We start from the raw sequence: 17,066 nt of genomic DNA on the forward strand, positions 1-17,066 counted from the left end.
TCAGCCTCAGTTTCTTAAATATTCTGGATTAACATCATCAGTTCCACGTCTGTGTGGAGCTGATCTTGAGGACTCCTTAATCAGCAGGCGGGTACAACAATAAAGTGTTTAATATTACAATACAGGCGAAAATTCAGACACCTTGTCATAGGCTCACCTTGTCCAGGGACCCAAGCATGCTGCCTTTCACCTCTCAGAGCCCTTCACCTAACCTACTGTGCAGCTGTCTCACCTTTAATATCACTGTTCCACAGGCAGCATGATGTCACAATGTTCCTTGTCAGTAGCCTGAACCATGAGCCTTTGCAACCCTGGCATAATCTACATACTTCCAATTGGTGAAGTCTTGGACCACAAATGCAGTGAAGAATAATGGATTGTTACTCTTCATGCATTTTTGCCCATTGGCTCAGATTTGAATGCTTACTGGCCATACGAGCATCTCTGCCAGGCCACCCTATGTCTAGAGACCGTAGATTTAGAGAGTTTATAAACATTGTAGGTTCATCAATGAAGAGTGCTCGCTTCGGCGGCACATATACTAAAATTGGAACGATACAGAGAAGATTAGCATGGCCCCTGCGCAAGGATGACACGCAAATTCGTGAAGCGTTCCATATTTTTACCAGCTTTCAGGAGAGAAATGTTCTATGTTTTCAAGACTAATTGTAATAATAAAGCAGGTTCCAGTGCTTTCCTCCTAATATCTATTTTTCAATTTGTCTCTCCTCAACATTTTTTATGTATTTACCTCGCAGTAATGAAGGTGCACTCTATGGCCAGCTGCATTTAGCAAGGAAGCCTGCAGGACTTCTGGGACTTTTCTTTCCCTTCTTCAGCCTCCCTGTCATTATTCTTCACAACCCCCAAATCTATACTGCTGCCAGCGATGCGTTGCTTTGTGGGAAGCAAGAGAAAGAGAAGGGGAGGGCCTATGCAAATGATGGCCTCAGGGCTGTCTGGGAGTCCCTTTTCAGCAGTACTGTTAAAATCCGCCTTGCAACCAGATTGGTCGGGTAAGCTGAAAAACACCAGGCATGATTGGGCACCAGGTCCTCTAGGCCCTTGGAGGTCATATCGGCGCTGCATCCCTCAGTTTCTGAGGTCCAAGAAATGTTCACCCTCCACCCTAATAGAGAGGTCTTGGCCGATCGTGGCCGATCGGGGCAGAAGGGAGCAGGGCAAGATGCTCATGATCCTGCTCTAATAATGAACTGCCTTCCTCTCTCCTTACCTGTGGTTCTGCCTGGCTGCTTGGTTCCAGTTGTAGGCCTACATCCCACAGGCAATTTGCTTGTCCCTCTCACACATGTAAATGGGTCAGCACTCAAGTGCACACACCTGCCTGCACCCACAGACCCTCTCACACACACTTTTCTCAACAAGATTTTTTCCTAGTTTAGAGACTCAGAGACCCATGTTGAAATACAAAAGCAGCACACCACATGACGGCCTTCACATAGAATCCAGCAGCAAATGGGAAACTTTTAACTAGCCGTGGTCCTATTACTGCAGCCCTACCATGGAACGACTGCTGGATGAGTCCTGCTCGAGAATATTGAACCTACAACAAGTCTGAGGTAAATAAGAATTCCACAGGAATACCATAAAACAGGGACCTATGACCCTTTCGAGCCAGATAGGAGTCGAACCTACAATCTTCTGATCCGTAGTCAGACGCGTTATCCATTGCGCCACTGGCCCCATGTAGGATTACCCATACTTTTGTCCTTAAGAGGACCAGAAGTTGTGTGTGTGTGTGTGTGTGTGTTTTAAAACACCATTCCATCAACCTTTTTAGCCACGTTTACTGCTCACAACCAGAAGACACAAGTAAACCCACCTGACCTCCTGAAATTCTGTTCTGTCAGGTGTTCCTAACTTATACAAAGGACTTTAGGAGGACGAAGGACCTAGAAGTCAGGGGAAATGGTCCTAGGTCCAAGGAAATGTTTTAGATCAGCCTCAGTTTCTTAAATATTCTGCATTAACATCATCAGTTCCACGTCTGTGTGGAGCTGATCTTGAGGACTCCTTAATCAGCAGGCGGGTACAACAATAAAGTGTTTAATATTACAATACAGGCGAAAATTCAGACACCTTGTCATAGGCTCACCTTGTCCAGGGACCCAAGCATGCTGCCTTTCACCTCTCAGAGCCCTTCACCTAACCTACTGTGCAGCTGTCTCACCTTTAATATCACTGTTCCACAGGCAGCATGATGTCACAATGTTCCTTGTCAGTAGCCTGAACCATGAGCCTTTGCAACCCTGGCATAATCTACATACTTCCAATTGGTGAAGTCTTGGACCACAAATGCAGTGAAGAATAATGGATTGTTACTCTTCATGCATTTTTGCCCATTGGCTCAGATTTGAATGCTTACTGGCCATACGAGCATCTCTGCCAGGCCACCCTATGTCTAGAGACCGTAGATTTAGAGAGTTTATAAACATTGTAGGTTCATCAATGAAGTGTGCTCGCTTCGGCGGCACATATACTAAAATTGGAACGATACAGAGAAGATTAGCATGGCCCCTGCGCAAGGATGACACGCAAATTCGTGAAGCGTTCCATATTTTTACCAGCTTTCAGGAGAGAAATGTTCTATGTTTTCAAGACTAATTGAAATAATAAAGCAGGTTCCAGTGCTTTCCTCCTAATATCTATTTTTCAATTTGTCTCTCCTCAACATTTTTAATGTATTTACCTCGCAGTAATGAAGGTGCACTCTATGGCCAGCTGCATTTAGCAAGGAAGCCTGCAGGACTTCTGGGACTTTTCTTTCCCTTCTTCAGCCTCCCTGTCATTATTCTTCACAACCCCCAAATCTATACTGCTGCCAGCGATGCGTTGCTTTGTGGGAAGCAAGAGAAAGAGAAGGGGAGGGCCTATGCAAATGATGGCCTCAGGGCTGTCTGGGAGTCCCTTTTCAGCAGTACTGTTAAAATCCGCCTTGCAACCAGATTGGTCGGGTAAGCTGAAAAACACCAGGCATGATTGGGCACCAGGTCCTCTAGGCCCTTGGAGGACATATCGGCGCTGCATCCCTCAGTTTCTGAGGTCCAAGAAATGTTCACCCTCCACCCTAATAGAGAGGTCGTGGCCGATCGGGGCAGAAGGGAGCAGGGCAAGATGCTCATGATCCTGCTCTAATAATGAACTGCCTTCCTCTCTCCTTACCTGTGGTTCTGCCTGGCTGCTTGGTTCCAGTTGTAGGCCTACATCCCACAGGCAATTTGCTTGTCCCTCTCACACATGTAAATGGGTCAGCACTCAAGTGCACACACCTGCCTGCACCCACAGACCCTCTCACACACACTTTTCTCAACAAGATTTTTTCCTAGTTTAGAGACTCAGAGACCCATGTTGAAATACAAAAGCAGCACACCACATGACGGCCTTCACATAGAATCCAGCAGCAAATGGGAAACTTTTAACTAGCCGTGGTCCTATTACTGCAGCCCTACCATGGAACGACTGCTGGATGAGTCCTGCTCGAGAATATTGAACCTACAACAAGTCTGAGGTAAATAAGAATTCCACAGGAATACCATAAAACAGGGACCTATGACCCTTTCGAGCCAGATAGGAGTCGAACCTACAATCTTCTGATCCGTAGTCAGACGCGTTATCCATTGCGCCACTGGCCCCATGTAGGATTACCCATACTTTTGTCCTTAAGAGGACCAGAAGTTGTGTGTGTGTGTGTGTGTGTGTTTTAAAACACCGTTCCATCAACCTTTTTAGCCACGTTTACTGCTCACAACCAGAAGACACAAGTAAACCCACCTGACCTCCTGAAATTCTGTTCTGTCAGGTGTTCCTAACTTATACAAAGGACTTTAGGAGGATGAAGGACCTAAAAGTCAGGGGAAATGGTCCTAGGTCCAAGGAAATGTTTTAGATCAGCCTCAGTTTCTTAAATATTCTGCATTAACATCATCAGTTCCACGTCTGTGTGGAGCTGATCTTGAGGACTCCTTAATCAGCAGGCGGGTACAACAATAAAGTGTTTAATATTACAATACAGGCGAAAATTCAGACACCTTGTCATAGGCTCACCTTGTCCAGGGACCCAAGCATGCTGCCTTTCACCTCTCAGAGCCCTTCACCTAACCTACTGTGCAGCTGTCTCACCTTTAATATCACTGTTCCACAGGCAGCATGATGTCACAATGTTCCTTGTCAGTAGCCTGAACCATGAGCCTTTGCAACCCTGGCATAATCTACATACTTCCAATTGGTGAAGTCTTGGACCACAAATGCAGTGAAGAATAATGGATTGTTACTCTTCATGCATTTTTGCCCATTGGCTCAGATTTGAATGCTTACTGGCCATACGAGCATCTCTGCCAGGCCACCCTATGTCTAGAGACCGTAGATTTAGAGAGTTTATAAACATTGTAGGTTCATCAATGAAGTGTGCTCGCTTCGGCGGCACATATACTAAAATTGGAACGATACAGAGAAGATTAGCATGGCCCCTGCGCAAGGATGACACGCAAATTCGTGAAGCGTTCCATATTTTTACCAGCTTTCAGGAGAGAAATGTTCTATGTTTTCAAGACTAATTGAAATAATAAAGCAGGTTCCAGTGCTTTCCTCCTAATATCTATTTTTCAATTTGTCTCTCCTCAACATTTTTAATGTATTTACCTCGCAGTAATGAAGGTGCACTCTATGGCCAGCTGCATTTAGCAAGGAAGCCTGCAGGACTTCTGGGACTTTTCTTTCCCTTCTTCAGCCTCCCTGTCATTATTCTTCACAACCCCCAAATCTATACTGCTGCCAGCGATGCGTTGCTTTGTGGGAAGCAAGAGAAAGAGAAGGGGAGGGCCTATGCAAATGATGGCCTCAGGGCTGTCTGGGAGTCCCTTTTCAGCAGTACTGTTAAAATCCGCCTTGCAACCAGATTGGTCGGGTAAGCTGAAAAACACCAGGCATGATTGGGCACCAGGTCCTCTAGGCCCTTGGAGGACATATCGGCGCTGCATCCCTCAGTTTCTGAGGTCCAAGAAATGTTCACCCTCCACCCTAATAGAGAGGTCTTGGCCGATCGTGGCCGATCGGGCAGAAGGGAGCAGGGCAAGATGCTCATGATCCTGCTCTAATAATGAACTGCCTTCCTCTCTCCTTACCTGTGGTTCTGCCTGGCTGCTTGGTTCCAGTTGTAGGCCTACATCCCACAGGCAATTTGCTTGTCCCTCTCACACATGTAAATGGGTCAGCACTCAAGTGCACACACCTGCCTGCACCCACAGACCCTCTCACACACACTTTTCTCAACAAGATTTTTTCCTAGTTTAGAGACTCAGAGACCCATGTTGAAATACAAAAGCAGCACACCACATGACGGCCTTCACATAGAATCCAGCAGCAAATGGGAAACTTTTAACTAGCCGTGGTCCTATTACTGCAGCCCTACCATGGAACGACTGCTGGATGAGTCCTGCTCGAGAAGATTGAACCTACAACAAGTCTGAGGTAAATAAGAATTCCACAGGAATACCATAAAACAGGGACCTATGACCCTTTCGAGCCAGATAGGAGTCGAACCTACAATCTTCTGATCCGTAGTCAGACGCGTTATCCATTGCGCCACTGGCCCCATGTAGGATTACCCATACTTTTGTCCTTAAGAGGACCAGAAGTTGTGTGTGTGTGTGTGTGTGTGTTTTAAAACACCATTCCATCAACCTTTTTAGCCACGTTTACTGCTCACAACCAGAAGACACAAGTAAACCCACCTGACCTCCTGAAATTCTGTTCTGTCAGGTGTTCCTAACTTATACAAAGGACTTTAGGAGGACGAAGGACCTAAAAGTCAGGGGAAATGGTCCTAGGTCCAAGGAAATGTTTTAGATCAGCCTCAGTTTCTTAAATATTCTGCATTAACATCATCAGTTCCACGTCTGTGTGGAGCTGATCTTGAGGACTCCTTAATCAGCAGGCGGGTACAACAATAAAGTGTTTAATATTACAATACAGGCGAAAATTCAGACACCTTGTCATAGGCTCACCTTGTCCAGGGACCCAAGCATGCTGCCTTTCACCTCTCAGAGCCCTTCACCTAACCTACTGTGCAGCTGTCTCACCTTTAATATCACTGTTCCACAGGCAGCATGATGTCACAATGTTCCTTGTCAGTAGCCTGAACCATGAGCCTTTGCAACCCTGGCATAATCTACATACTTCCAATTGGTGAAGTCTTGGACCACAAATGCAGTGAAGAATAATGGATTGTTACTCTTCATGCATTTTTGCCCATTGGCTCAGATTTGAATGCTTACTGGCCATACGAGCATCTCTGCCAGGCCACCCTATGTCTAGAGACCGTAGATTTAGAGAGTTTATAAACATTGTAGGTTCATCAATGAAGAGTGCTCGCTTCGGCGGCACATATACTAAAATTGGAACGATACAGAGAAGATTAGCATGGCCCCTGCGCAAGGATGACACGCAAATTCGTGAAGCGTTCCATATTTTTACCAGCTTTCAGGAGAGAAATGTTCTATGTTTTCAAGACTAATTGTAATAATAAAGCAGGTTCCAGTGCTTTCCTCCTAATATCTATTTTTCAATTTGTCTCTCCTCAACATTTTTTATGTATTTACCTCGCAGTAATGAAGGTGCACTCTATGGCCAGCTGCATTTAGCAAGGAAGCCTGCAGGACTTCTGGGACTTTTCTTTCCCTTCTTCAGCCTCCCTGTCATTATTCTTCACAACCCCCAAATCTATACTGCTGCCAGCGATGCGTTGCTTTGTGGGAAGCAAGAGAAAGAGAAGGGGAGGGCCTATGCAAATGATGGCCTCAGGGCTGTCTGGGAGTCCCTTTTCAGCAGTACTGTTAAAATCCGCCTTGCAACCAGATTGGTCGGGTAAGCTGAAAAACACCAGGCATGATTGGGCACCAGGTCCTCTAGGCCCTTGGAGGTCATATCGGCGCTGCATCCCTCAGTTTCTGAGGTCCAAGAAATGTTCACCCTCCACCCTAATAGAGAGGTCTTGGCCGATCGGGGCAGAAGGGAGCAGGGCAAGATGCTCATGATCCTGCTCTAATAATGAACTGCCTTCCTCTCTCCTTACCTGTGGTTCTGCCTGGCTGCTTGGTTCCAGTTGTAGGCCTACATCCCACAGGCAATTTGCTTGTCCCTCTCACACATGTAAATGGGTCAGCACTCAAGTGCACACACCTGCCTGCACCCACAGACCCTCTCACACACACTTTTCTCAACAAGATTTTTTCCTAGTTTAGAGACTCAGAGACCCATGTTGAAATACAAAAGCAGCACACCACATGACGGCCTTCACATAGAATCCAGCAGCAAATGGGAAACTTTTAACTAGCCGTGGTCCTATTACTGCAGCCCTACCATGGAACGACTGCTGGATGAGTCCTGCTCGAGAATATTGAACCTACAACAAGTCTGAGGTAAATAAGAATTCCACAGGAATACCATAAAACAGGGACCTATGACCCTTTCGAGCCAGATAGGAGTCGAACCTACAATCTTCTGATCCGTAGTCAGACGCGTTATCCATTGCGCCACTGGCCCCATGTAGGATTACCCATACTTTTGTCCTTAAGAGGACCAGAAGTTGTGTGTGTGTGTGTGTGTGTGTTTTAAAACACCATTCCATCAACCTTTTTAGCCACGTTTACTGCTCACAACCAGAAGACACAAGTAAACCCACCTGACCTCCTGAAATTCTGTTCTGTCAGGTGTTCCTAACTTATACAAAGGACTTTAGGAGGACGAAGGACCTAGAAGTCAGGGGAAATGGTCCTAGGTCCAAGGAAATGTTTTAGATCAGCCTCAGTTTCTTAAATATTCTGCATTAACATCATCAGTTCCACGTCTGTGTGGAGCTGATCTTGAGGACTCCTTAATCAGCAGGCGGGTACAACAATAAAGTGTTTAATATTACAATACAGGCGAAAATTCAGACACCTTGTCATAGGCTCACCTTGTCCAGGGACCCAAGCATGCTGCCTTTCACCTCTCAGAGCCCTTCACCTAACCTACTGTGCAGCTGTCTCACCTTTAATATCACTGTTCCACAGGCAGCATGATGTCACAATGTTCCTTGTCAGTAGCCTGAACCATGAGCCTTTGCAACCCTGGCATAATCTACATACTTCCAATTGGTGAAGTCTTGGACCACAAATGCAGTGAAGAATAATGGATTGTTACTCTTCATGCATTTTTGCCCATTGGCTCAGATTTGAATGCTTACTGGCCATACGAGCATCTCTGCCAGGCCACCCTATGTCTAGAGACCGTAGATTTAGAGAGTTTATAAACATTGTAGGTTCATCAATGAAGTGTGCTCGCTTCGGCGGCACATATACTAAAATTGGAACGATACAGAGAAGATTAGCATGGCCCCTGCGCAAGGATGACACGCACATTCGTGAAGCGTTCCATATTTTTACCAGCTTTCAGGAGAGAAATGTTCTATGTTTTCAAGACTAATTGAAATAATAAAGCAGGTTCCAGTGCTTTCCTCCTAATATCTATTTTTCAATTTGTCTCTCCTCAACATTTTTAATGTATTTACCTCGCAGTAATGAAGGTGCACTCTATGGCCAGCTGCATTTAGCAAGGAAGCCTGCAGGACTTCTGGGACTTTTCTTTCCCTTCTTCAGCCTCCCTGTCATTATTCTTCACAACCCCCAAATCTATACTGCTGCCAGCGATGCGTTGCTTTGTGGGAAGCAAGAGAAAGAGAAGGGGAGGGCCTATGCAAATGATGGCCTCAGGGCTGTCTGGGAGTCCCTTTTCAGCAGTACTGTTAAAATCCGCCTTGCAACCAGATTGGTCGGGTAAGCTGAAAAACACCAGGCATGATTGGGCACCAGGTCCTCTAGGCCCTTGGAGGACATATCGGCGCTGCATCCCTCAGTTTCTGAGGTCCAAGAAATGTTCACCCTCCACCCTAATAGAGAGGTCGTGGCCGATCGGGGCAGAAGGGAGCAGGGCAAGATGCTCATGATCCTGCTCTAATAATGAACTGCCTTCCTCTCTCATTACCTGTGGTTCTGCCTGGCTGCTTGGTTCCAGTTGTAGGCCTACATCCCACAGGCAATTTGCTTGTCCCTCTCACACATGTAAATGGGTCAGCACTCAAGTGCACACACCTGCCTGCACCCACAGACCCTCTCACACACACTTTTCTCAACAAGATTTTTTCCTAGTTTAGAGACTCAGAGACCCATGTTGAAATACAAAAGCAGCACACCACATGACGGCCTTCACATAGAATCCAGCAGCAAATGGGAAACTTTTAACTAGCCGTGGTCCTATTACTGCAGCCCTACCATGGAACGAGTGCTGGATGAGTCCTGCTCGAGAATATTGAACCTACAACAAGTCTGAGGTAAATAAGAATTCCACAGGAATACCATAAAACAGGGACCTATGACCCTTTCGAGCCAGATAGGAGTCGAACCTACAATCTTCTGATCCGTAGTCAGACGCGTTATCCATTGCGCCACTGGCCCCATGTAGGATTACCCATACTTTTGTCCTTAAGAGGACCAGAAGTTGTGTGTGTGTGTGTGTGTGTGTGTTTTAAAACACCATTCCATCAACCTTTTTAGCCACGTTTACTGCTCACAACCAGAAGACACAAGTAAACCCACCTGACCTCCTGAAATTCTGTTCTGTCAGGTGTTCCTAACTTATACAAAGGACTTTAGGAGGACGAAGGACCTAAAAGTCAGGGGAAATGGTCCTAGGTCCAAGGAAATGTTTTAGATCAGCCTCAGTTTCTTAAATATTCTGCATTAACATCATCAGTTCCACGTCTGTGTGGAGCTGATCTTGAGGACTCCTTAATCAGCAGGCGGGTACAACAATAAAGTGTTTAATATTACAATACAGGCGAAAATTCAGACACCTTGTCATAGGCTCACCTTGTCCAGGGACCCAAGCATGCTGCCTTTCACCTCTCAGAGCCCTTCACCTAACCTACTGTGCAGCTGTCTCACCTTTAATATCACTGTTCCACAGGCAGCATGATGTCACAATGTTCCTTGTCAGTAGCCTGAACCATGAGCCTTTGCAACCCTGGCATAATCTACATACTTCCAATTGGTGAAGTCTTGGACCACAAATGCAGTGAAGAATAATGGATTGTTACTCTTCATGCATTTTTGCCCATTGGCTCAGATTTGAATGCTTACTGGCCATACGAGCATCTCTGCCAGGCCACCCTATGTCTAGAGACCGTAGATTTAGAGAGTTTATAAACATTGTAGGTTCATCAATGAAGTGTGCTCGCTTCGGCGGCACATATACTAAAATTGGAACGATACAGAGAAGATTAGCATGGCCCCTGCGCAAGGATGACACGCAAATTCGTGAAGCGTTCCATATTTTTACCAGCTTTCAGGAGAGAAATGTTCTATGTTTTCAAGACTAATTGAAATAATAAAGCAGGTTCCAGTGCTTTCCTCCTAATATCTATTTTTCAATTTGTCTCTCCTCAACATTTTTTATGTATTTACCTCGCAGTAATGAAGGTGCACTCTATGGCCAGCTGCATTTAGCAAGGAAGCCTGCAGGACTTCTGGGACTTTTCTTTCCCTTCTTCAGCCTCCCTGTCATTATTCTTCACAACCCCCAAATCTATACTGCTGCCAGCGATGCGTTGCTTTGTGGGAAGCAAGAGAAAGAGAAGGGGAGGGCCTATGCAAATGATGGCCTCAGGGCTGTCTGGGAGTCCCTTTTCAGCAGTACTGTTAAAATCCGCCTTGCAACCAGATTGGTCGGGTAAGCTGAAAAACACCAGGCATGATTGGGCACCAGGTCCTCTAGGCCCTTGGAGGACATATCGGCGCTGCATCCCTCAGTTTCTGAGGTCCAAGAAATGTTCACCCTCCACCCTAATAGAGAGGTCTTGGCCGATCGTGGCCGATCGGGGCAGAAGGGAGCAGGGCAAGATGCTCATGATCCTGCTCTAATAATGAACTGCCTTCCTCTCTCCTTACCTGTGGTTCTGCCTGGCTGCTTGGTTCCAGTTGTAGGCCTACATCCCACAGGCAATTTGCTTGTCCCTCTCACACATGTAAATGGGTCAGCACTCAAGTGCACACACCTGCCTGCACCCACAGACCCTCTCACACACACTTTTCTCAACAAGATTTTTTCCTAGTTTAGAGACTCAGAGACCCATGTTGAAATACAAAAGCAGCACACCACATGACGGCCTTCACATAGAATCCAGCAGCAAATGGGAAACTTTTAACTAGCCGTGGTCCTATTACTGCAGCCCTACCATGGAACGACTGCTGGATGAGTCCTGCTCGAGAATATTGAACCTACAACAAGTCTGAGGTAAATAAGAATTCCACAGGAATACCATAAAACAGGGACCTATGACACTTTCGAGCCAGATAGGAGTCGAACCTACAATCTTCTGATCCGTAGTCAGACGCGTTATCCATTGCGCCACTGGCCCCATGTAGGATTACCCATACTTTTGTCCTTAAGAGGACCAGAAGTTGTGTGTGTGTGTGTGTGTGTGTTTTAAAACACCATTCCATCAACCTTTTTAGCCACGTTTACTGCTCACAACCAGAAGACACAAGTAAACCCACCTGACCTCCTGAAATTCTGTTCTGTCAGGTGTTCCTAACTTATACAAAGGACTTTAGGAGGACGAAGGACCTAAAAGTCAGGGGAAATGGTCCTAGGTCCAAGGAAATGTTTTAGATCAGCCTCAGTTTCTTAAATATTCTGCATTAACATCATCAGTTCCACGTCTGTGTGGAGCTGATCTTGAGGACTCCTTAATCAGCAGGCGGGTACAACAATAAAGTGTTTAATATTACAATACAGGCGAAAATTCAGACACCTTGTCATAGGCTCACCTTGTCCAGGGACCCAAGCATGCTGCCTTTCACCTCTCAGAGCCCTTCACCTAACCTACTGTGCAGCTGTCTCACCTTTAATATCACTGTTCCACAGGCAGCATGATGTCACAATGTTCCTTGTCAGTAGCCTGAACCATGAGCCTTTGCAACCCTGGCATAATCTACATACTTCCAATTGGTGAAGTCTTGGACCACAAATGCAGTGAAGAATAATGGATTGTTACTCTTCATGCATTTTTGCCCATTGGCTCGGATTTGAATGCTTACTGGCCATACGAGCATCTCTGCCAGGCCACCCTATGTCTAGAGACCGTAGATTTAGAGAGTTTATAAACATTGTAGGTTCATCAATGGAGTGTGCTCGCTTCGGCGGCACATATACTAAAATTGGAACGATACAGAGAAGATTAGCATGGCCCCTGCGCAAGGATGACACGCAAATTCGTGAAGCGTTCCATATTTTTACCAGCTTTCAGGAGAGAAATGTTCTATGTTTTCAAGACTAATTGAAATAATAAAGCAGGTTCCAGTGCTTTCCTCCTTATATCTATTTTTCAATTTGTCTCTCCTCAACATTTTTAATGTATTTACCTCGCAGTAATGAAGGTGCACTCTATGGCCAGCTGCATTTAGCAAGGAAGCCTGCAGGACTTCTGGGACTTTTCTTTCCCTTCTTCAGCCTCCCTGTCATTATTCTTCACAACCCCCAAATCTATACTGCTGCCAGCGATGCGTTGCTTTGTGGGAAGCAAGAGAAAGAGAAGGGGAGGGCCTATGCAAATGATGGCCTCAGGGCTGTCTGGGAGTCCCTTTTCAGCAGTACTGTTAAAATCCGCCTTGCAACCAGATTGGTCGGGTAAGCTGAAAAACACCAGGCATGATTGGGCACCAGGTCCTCTAGGCCCTTGGAGGACATATCGGCGCTGCATCCCTCAGTTTCTGAGGTCCAAGAAATGTTCACCCTCCACCCTAATAGAGAGGTCTTGGCCGATCGTGGCCGATCGGGGCAGAAGGGAGCAGGGCAAGATGCTCATGATCCTGCTCTAATAATGAACTGCCTTCCTCTCTCCTTACCTGTGGTTCTGCCTGGCTGCTTGGTTCCAGTTGTAGGCCTACATCCCACAGGCAATTTGCTTGTCCCTCTCACACATGTAAATGGGTCAGCACTCAAGTGCACACACCTGCCTGCACCCACAGACCCTCTCACACACACTTTTCTCAACAAGATTTTTTCCTAGTTTAGAGACTCAGAGACCCATGTTGAAATACAAAAGCAGCACACCACATGACGGCCTTCACATAGAATCCAGCAGCAAATGGGAAACTTTTAACTAGCCGTGGTCCTATTACTGCAGCCCTACCATGGAACGACTGCTGGATGAGTCCTGCTCGAGAATATTGAACCTACAACAAGTCTGAGGTAAATAAGAATTCCACAGGAATACCATAAAACAGGGACCTATGACCCTTTCGAGCCAGATAGGAGTCGAACCTACAATCTTCTGATCCGTAGTCAGACGCGTTATCCATTGCGCCACTGGCCCCATGTAGGATTACCCATACTTTTGTCCTTAAGAGGACCAGAAGTTGTGTGTGTGTGTGTGTGTGTGTTTTAAAACACCATTCCATCAACCTTTTTAGCCACGTTTACTGCTCACAACCAGAAGACACAAGTAAACCCACCTGACCTCCTGAAATTCTGTTCTGTCAGGTGTTCCTAACTTATACAAAGGACTTTAGGAGGACGAAGGACCTAAAAGTCAGGGGAAATGGTCCTAGGTCCAAGGAAATGTTTTAGATCAGCCTCAGTTTCTTAAATATTCTGCATTAACATCATCAGTTCCACGTCTGTGTGGAGCTGATCTTGAGGACTCCTTAATCAGCAGGCGGGTACAACAATAAAGTGTTTAATATTACAATACAGGCGAAAATTCAGACACCTTGTCATAGGCTCACCTTGTCCAGGGACCCAAGCATGCTGCCTTTCACCTCTCAGAGCCCTTCACCTAACCTACTGTGCAGCTGTCTCACCTTTAATATCACTGTTCCACAGGCAGCATGATGTCACAATGTTCCTTGTCAGTAGCCTGAACCATGAGCCTTTGCAACCCTGGCATAATCTACATACTTCCAATTGGTGAAGTCTTGGACCACAAATGCAGTGAAGAATAATGGATTGTTACTCTTCATGCATTTTTGCCCATTGGCTCGGATTTGAATGCTTACTGGCCATACGAGCATCTCTGCCAGGCCACCCTATGTCTAGAGACCATAGATTTAGAGAGTTTATAAACATTGTAGGTTCATCAATGAAGTGTGCTCGCTTCGGCGGCACATATACTAAAATTGGAACGATACAGAGAAGATTAGCATGGCCCCTGCGCAAGGATGACACGCAAATTCGTGAAGCGTTCCATAGTTTTACCAGCTTTCAGGAGAGAAATGTTCTATGTTTTCAAGACTAATTGTAATAATAAAGCAGGTTCCAGTGCTTTCCTCCTAATATCTATTTTTCAATTTGTCTCTCCTCAACATTTTTTATGTATTTACCTCGCAGTAATGAAGGTGCACTCTATGGCCAGCTGCATTTAGCAAGGAAGCCTGCAGGACTTCTGGGACTTTTCTTTCCCTTCTTCAGCCTCCCTGTCATTATTCTTCACAACCCCCAAATCTATACTGCTGCCAGCGATGCGTTGCTTTGTGGGAAGCAAGAGAAAGAGAAGGGGAGGGCCTATGCAAATGATGGCCTCAGGGCGGTCTGGGAGTCCCTTTTCAGCAGTACTGTTAAAATCCGCCTTGCAACCAGATTGGTCGGGTAAGCTGAAAAACACCAGGCATGATTGGGCACCAGGTCCTCTAGGCCCTTGGAGGACATATCGGCGCTGCATCCCTCAGTTTCTGAGGTCCAAGAAATGTTCACCCTCCACCCTAATAGAGAGGTCTTGGCCGATCGTGGCCGATCGGGGCAGAAGGGAGCAGGGCAAGATGCTCATGATCCTGCTCTAATAATGAACTGCCTTCCTCTCTCCTTACCTGTGGTTCTGCCTGGCTGCTTGGTTCCAGTTGTAGGCCTACATCCCACAGGCAATTTGCTTGTCCCTCTCACACATGTAAATGGGTCAGCACTCAAGTGCACACACCTGCCTGCACCCACAGACCCTCTCACACACACTTTTCTCAACAAGATTTTTTCCTAGTTTAGAGACTCAGAGACCCATGTTGAAATACAAAAGCAGCACACCACATGACGGCCTTCACATAGAATCCAGCAGCAAATGGGAAACTTTTAACTAGCCGTGGTCCTATTACTGCAGCCCTACCATGGAACGACTGCTGGATGAGTCCTGCTCGAGAATATTGAACCTACAACAAGTCTGAGGTAAATAAGAATTCCACAGGAATACCATAAAACAGGGACCTATGACCCTTTCGAGCCAGATAGGAGTCGAACCTACAATCTTCTGATCCGTAGTCAGACGCGTTATCCATTGCGCCACTGGCCCCATGTAGGATTACCCATACTTTTGTCCTTAAGAGGACCAGAAGTTGTGTGTGTGTGTGTGTGTGTGTGTGTTTTAAAACACCATTCCATCAACCTTTTTAGCCACGTTTACTGCTCACAACCAGAAGACACAAGTAAACCCACCTGACCTCCTGAAATTCTGTTCTGTCAGGTGTTCCTAACTTATATAAAGGACTTTAGGAGGACGAAGGACCTAAAAGTCAGGGGAAATGGTCCTAGGTCCAAGGAAATGTTTTAGATCAGCCTCAGTTTCTTAAATATTCTGCATTAACATCATCAGTTCCACGTCTGTGTGGAGCTGATCTTGAGGACTCCTTAATCAGCAGGCGGGTACAACAATAAAGTGTTTAATATTACAATACAGGCGAAAATTCAGACACCTTGTCATAGGCTCACCTTGTCCAGGGACCCAAGCATGCTGCCTTTCACCTCTCAGAGCCCTTCACCTAACCTACTGTGCAGCTGTCTCACCTTTAATATCACTGTTCCACAGGCAGCATGATGTCACAATGTTCCTTGTCAGTAGCCTGAACCATGAGCCTTTGCAACCCTGGCATAATCTACATACTTCCAATTGGTGAAGTCTTGGACCACAAATGCAGTGAAGAATAATGGATTGTTACTCTTCATGCATTTTTGCCCATTGGCTCAGATTTGAATGCTTACTGGCCATACGAGCATCTCTGCCAGGCCACCCTATGTCTAGAGACCGTAGATTTAGAGAGTTTATAAACATTGTAGGTTCATCAATGAAGTGTGCTCGCTTCGGCGGCACATATACTAAAATTGGAACGATACAGAGAAGATTAGCATGGCCCCTGCGCAAGGATGACACGCAAATTCGTGAAGCGTTCCATATTTTTACCAGCTTTCAGGAGAGAAATGTTCTATGTTTTCAAGACTAATTGAAATAATAAAGCAGGTTCCAGTGCTTTCCTCCTAATATCTATTTTTCAATTTGTCTCTCCTCAACATTTTTTATGTATTTACCTCGCAGTAATGAAGGTGCACTCTATGGCCAGCTGCATTTAGCAAGGAAGCCTGCAGGACTTCTGGGACTTTTCTTTCCCTTCTTCAGCCTCCCTGTCATTATTCTTCACAACCCCCAAATCTATACTGCTGCCAGCGATGCGTTGCTTTGTGGGAAGCAAGAGAAAGAGAAGGGGAGGGCCTATGCAAATGATGGCCTCAGGGCTGTCTGGGAGTCCCTTTTCAGCAGTACTGTTAAAATCCGCCTTGCAACCAGATTGGTCGGGTAAGCTGAAAAACACCAGGCATGATTGGGCACCAGGTCCTCTAGGCCCTTGGAGGACATATCGGCGCTGCATCCCTCAGTTTCTGAGGTCCAAGAAATGTTCACCCTCCACCCTAATAGAGAGGTCTTGGCCGATCGTGGCCGATCGGGCAGAAGGGAGCAGGGCAAGATGCTCATGATCCTGCTCTAATAATGAACTGCCTTCCTCTCTCCTTACCTGTGGTTCTGCCTGGCTGCTTGGTTCCAGTTGTAGGCCTACATCCCACAGGCAATTTGCTTGTCCCTCTCACACATGTAAATGGGTCAGCACTCAAGTGCACACACCTGCCTGCACCCACAGACCCTCTCACACACACTTTTCTCAACAAGATTTTTTCCTAGTTTAGAGACTCAGAGACCCATG

The 17,066-nt window shown here is 46.1% G+C and overlaps 17 non-coding genes across 17 annotated transcripts; 9 read left to right on the forward strand and 8 right to left on the reverse strand.

Moving 5' to 3' along the window:
• The first annotated feature begins 517 nt into the window (after window positions 1-517).
• Window positions 518-624, forward strand: LOC146819357 (U6 spliceosomal RNA). The gene has a single exon (XR_014964384.1). It is a non-coding gene; the product is annotated as a U6 spliceosomal RNA (small nuclear RNA).
• Window positions 625-1,631: 1,007 nt separating this feature from the next.
• TRNAR-ACG (transfer RNA arginine (anticodon ACG)) lies at window positions 1,632-1,704 on the reverse strand. The gene has a single exon. It is a non-coding gene; the product is annotated as a tRNA-Arg (tRNA).
• A 772-nt stretch (window positions 1,705-2,476) lies between these two features.
• On the forward strand, window positions 2,477-2,583 carry LOC146819359 (U6 spliceosomal RNA). Its single transcript, XR_014964052.1, has one exon. It is a non-coding gene; the product is annotated as a U6 spliceosomal RNA (small nuclear RNA).
• A 997-nt stretch (window positions 2,584-3,580) lies between these two features.
• On the reverse strand, window positions 3,581-3,653 carry TRNAR-ACG (transfer RNA arginine (anticodon ACG)). Its single transcript has one exon. It is a non-coding gene; the product is annotated as a tRNA-Arg (tRNA).
• A 772-nt stretch (window positions 3,654-4,425) lies between these two features.
• On the forward strand, window positions 4,426-4,532 carry LOC146819361 (U6 spliceosomal RNA). Its single transcript, XR_014964053.1, has one exon. It is a non-coding gene; the product is annotated as a U6 spliceosomal RNA (small nuclear RNA).
• A 1,006-nt stretch (window positions 4,533-5,538) lies between these two features.
• On the reverse strand, window positions 5,539-5,611 carry TRNAR-ACG (transfer RNA arginine (anticodon ACG)). The gene has a single exon. It is a non-coding gene; the product is annotated as a tRNA-Arg (tRNA).
• A 772-nt stretch (window positions 5,612-6,383) lies between these two features.
• LOC146819363 (U6 spliceosomal RNA) lies at window positions 6,384-6,490 on the forward strand. Its single transcript, XR_014964385.1, has one exon. It is a non-coding gene; the product is annotated as a U6 spliceosomal RNA (small nuclear RNA).
• Window positions 6,491-7,487: 997 nt separating this feature from the next.
• TRNAR-ACG (transfer RNA arginine (anticodon ACG)) lies at window positions 7,488-7,560 on the reverse strand. The gene has a single exon. It is a non-coding gene; the product is annotated as a tRNA-Arg (tRNA).
• Window positions 7,561-8,332: 772 nt separating this feature from the next.
• LOC146819365 (U6 spliceosomal RNA) lies at window positions 8,333-8,439 on the forward strand. The gene has a single exon (XR_014964403.1). It is a non-coding gene; the product is annotated as a U6 spliceosomal RNA (small nuclear RNA).
• Window positions 8,440-9,436: 997 nt separating this feature from the next.
• On the reverse strand, window positions 9,437-9,509 carry TRNAR-ACG (transfer RNA arginine (anticodon ACG)). The gene has a single exon. It is a non-coding gene; the product is annotated as a tRNA-Arg (tRNA).
• A 774-nt stretch (window positions 9,510-10,283) lies between these two features.
• Window positions 10,284-10,390, forward strand: LOC146819367 (U6 spliceosomal RNA). Its single transcript, XR_014964054.1, has one exon. It is a non-coding gene; the product is annotated as a U6 spliceosomal RNA (small nuclear RNA).
• Window positions 10,391-11,397: 1,007 nt separating this feature from the next.
• On the reverse strand, window positions 11,398-11,470 carry TRNAR-ACG (transfer RNA arginine (anticodon ACG)). The gene has a single exon. It is a non-coding gene; the product is annotated as a tRNA-Arg (tRNA).
• Window positions 11,471-12,242: 772 nt separating this feature from the next.
• On the forward strand, window positions 12,243-12,349 carry LOC146819369 (U6 spliceosomal RNA). The gene has a single exon (XR_014964055.1). It is a non-coding gene; the product is annotated as a U6 spliceosomal RNA (small nuclear RNA).
• Window positions 12,350-13,356: 1,007 nt separating this feature from the next.
• Window positions 13,357-13,429, reverse strand: TRNAR-ACG (transfer RNA arginine (anticodon ACG)). Its single transcript has one exon. It is a non-coding gene; the product is annotated as a tRNA-Arg (tRNA).
• Window positions 13,430-14,201: 772 nt separating this feature from the next.
• Window positions 14,202-14,308, forward strand: LOC146819371 (U6 spliceosomal RNA). Its single transcript, XR_014964507.1, has one exon. It is a non-coding gene; the product is annotated as a U6 spliceosomal RNA (small nuclear RNA).
• A 1,007-nt stretch (window positions 14,309-15,315) lies between these two features.
• TRNAR-ACG (transfer RNA arginine (anticodon ACG)) lies at window positions 15,316-15,388 on the reverse strand. Its single transcript has one exon. It is a non-coding gene; the product is annotated as a tRNA-Arg (tRNA).
• A 776-nt stretch (window positions 15,389-16,164) lies between these two features.
• On the forward strand, window positions 16,165-16,271 carry LOC146819373 (U6 spliceosomal RNA). The gene has a single exon (XR_014964056.1). It is a non-coding gene; the product is annotated as a U6 spliceosomal RNA (small nuclear RNA).
• Window positions 16,272-17,066: the final 795 nt, after the last annotated feature.

Source organism: Triturus cristatus, chromosome 6 (assembly GCF_964204655.1).
Source record: "Triturus cristatus chromosome 6, aTriCri1.1, whole genome shotgun sequence".
Lineage (NCBI taxonomy): Eukaryota > Metazoa > Chordata > Amphibia > Caudata > Salamandridae > Triturus > Triturus cristatus.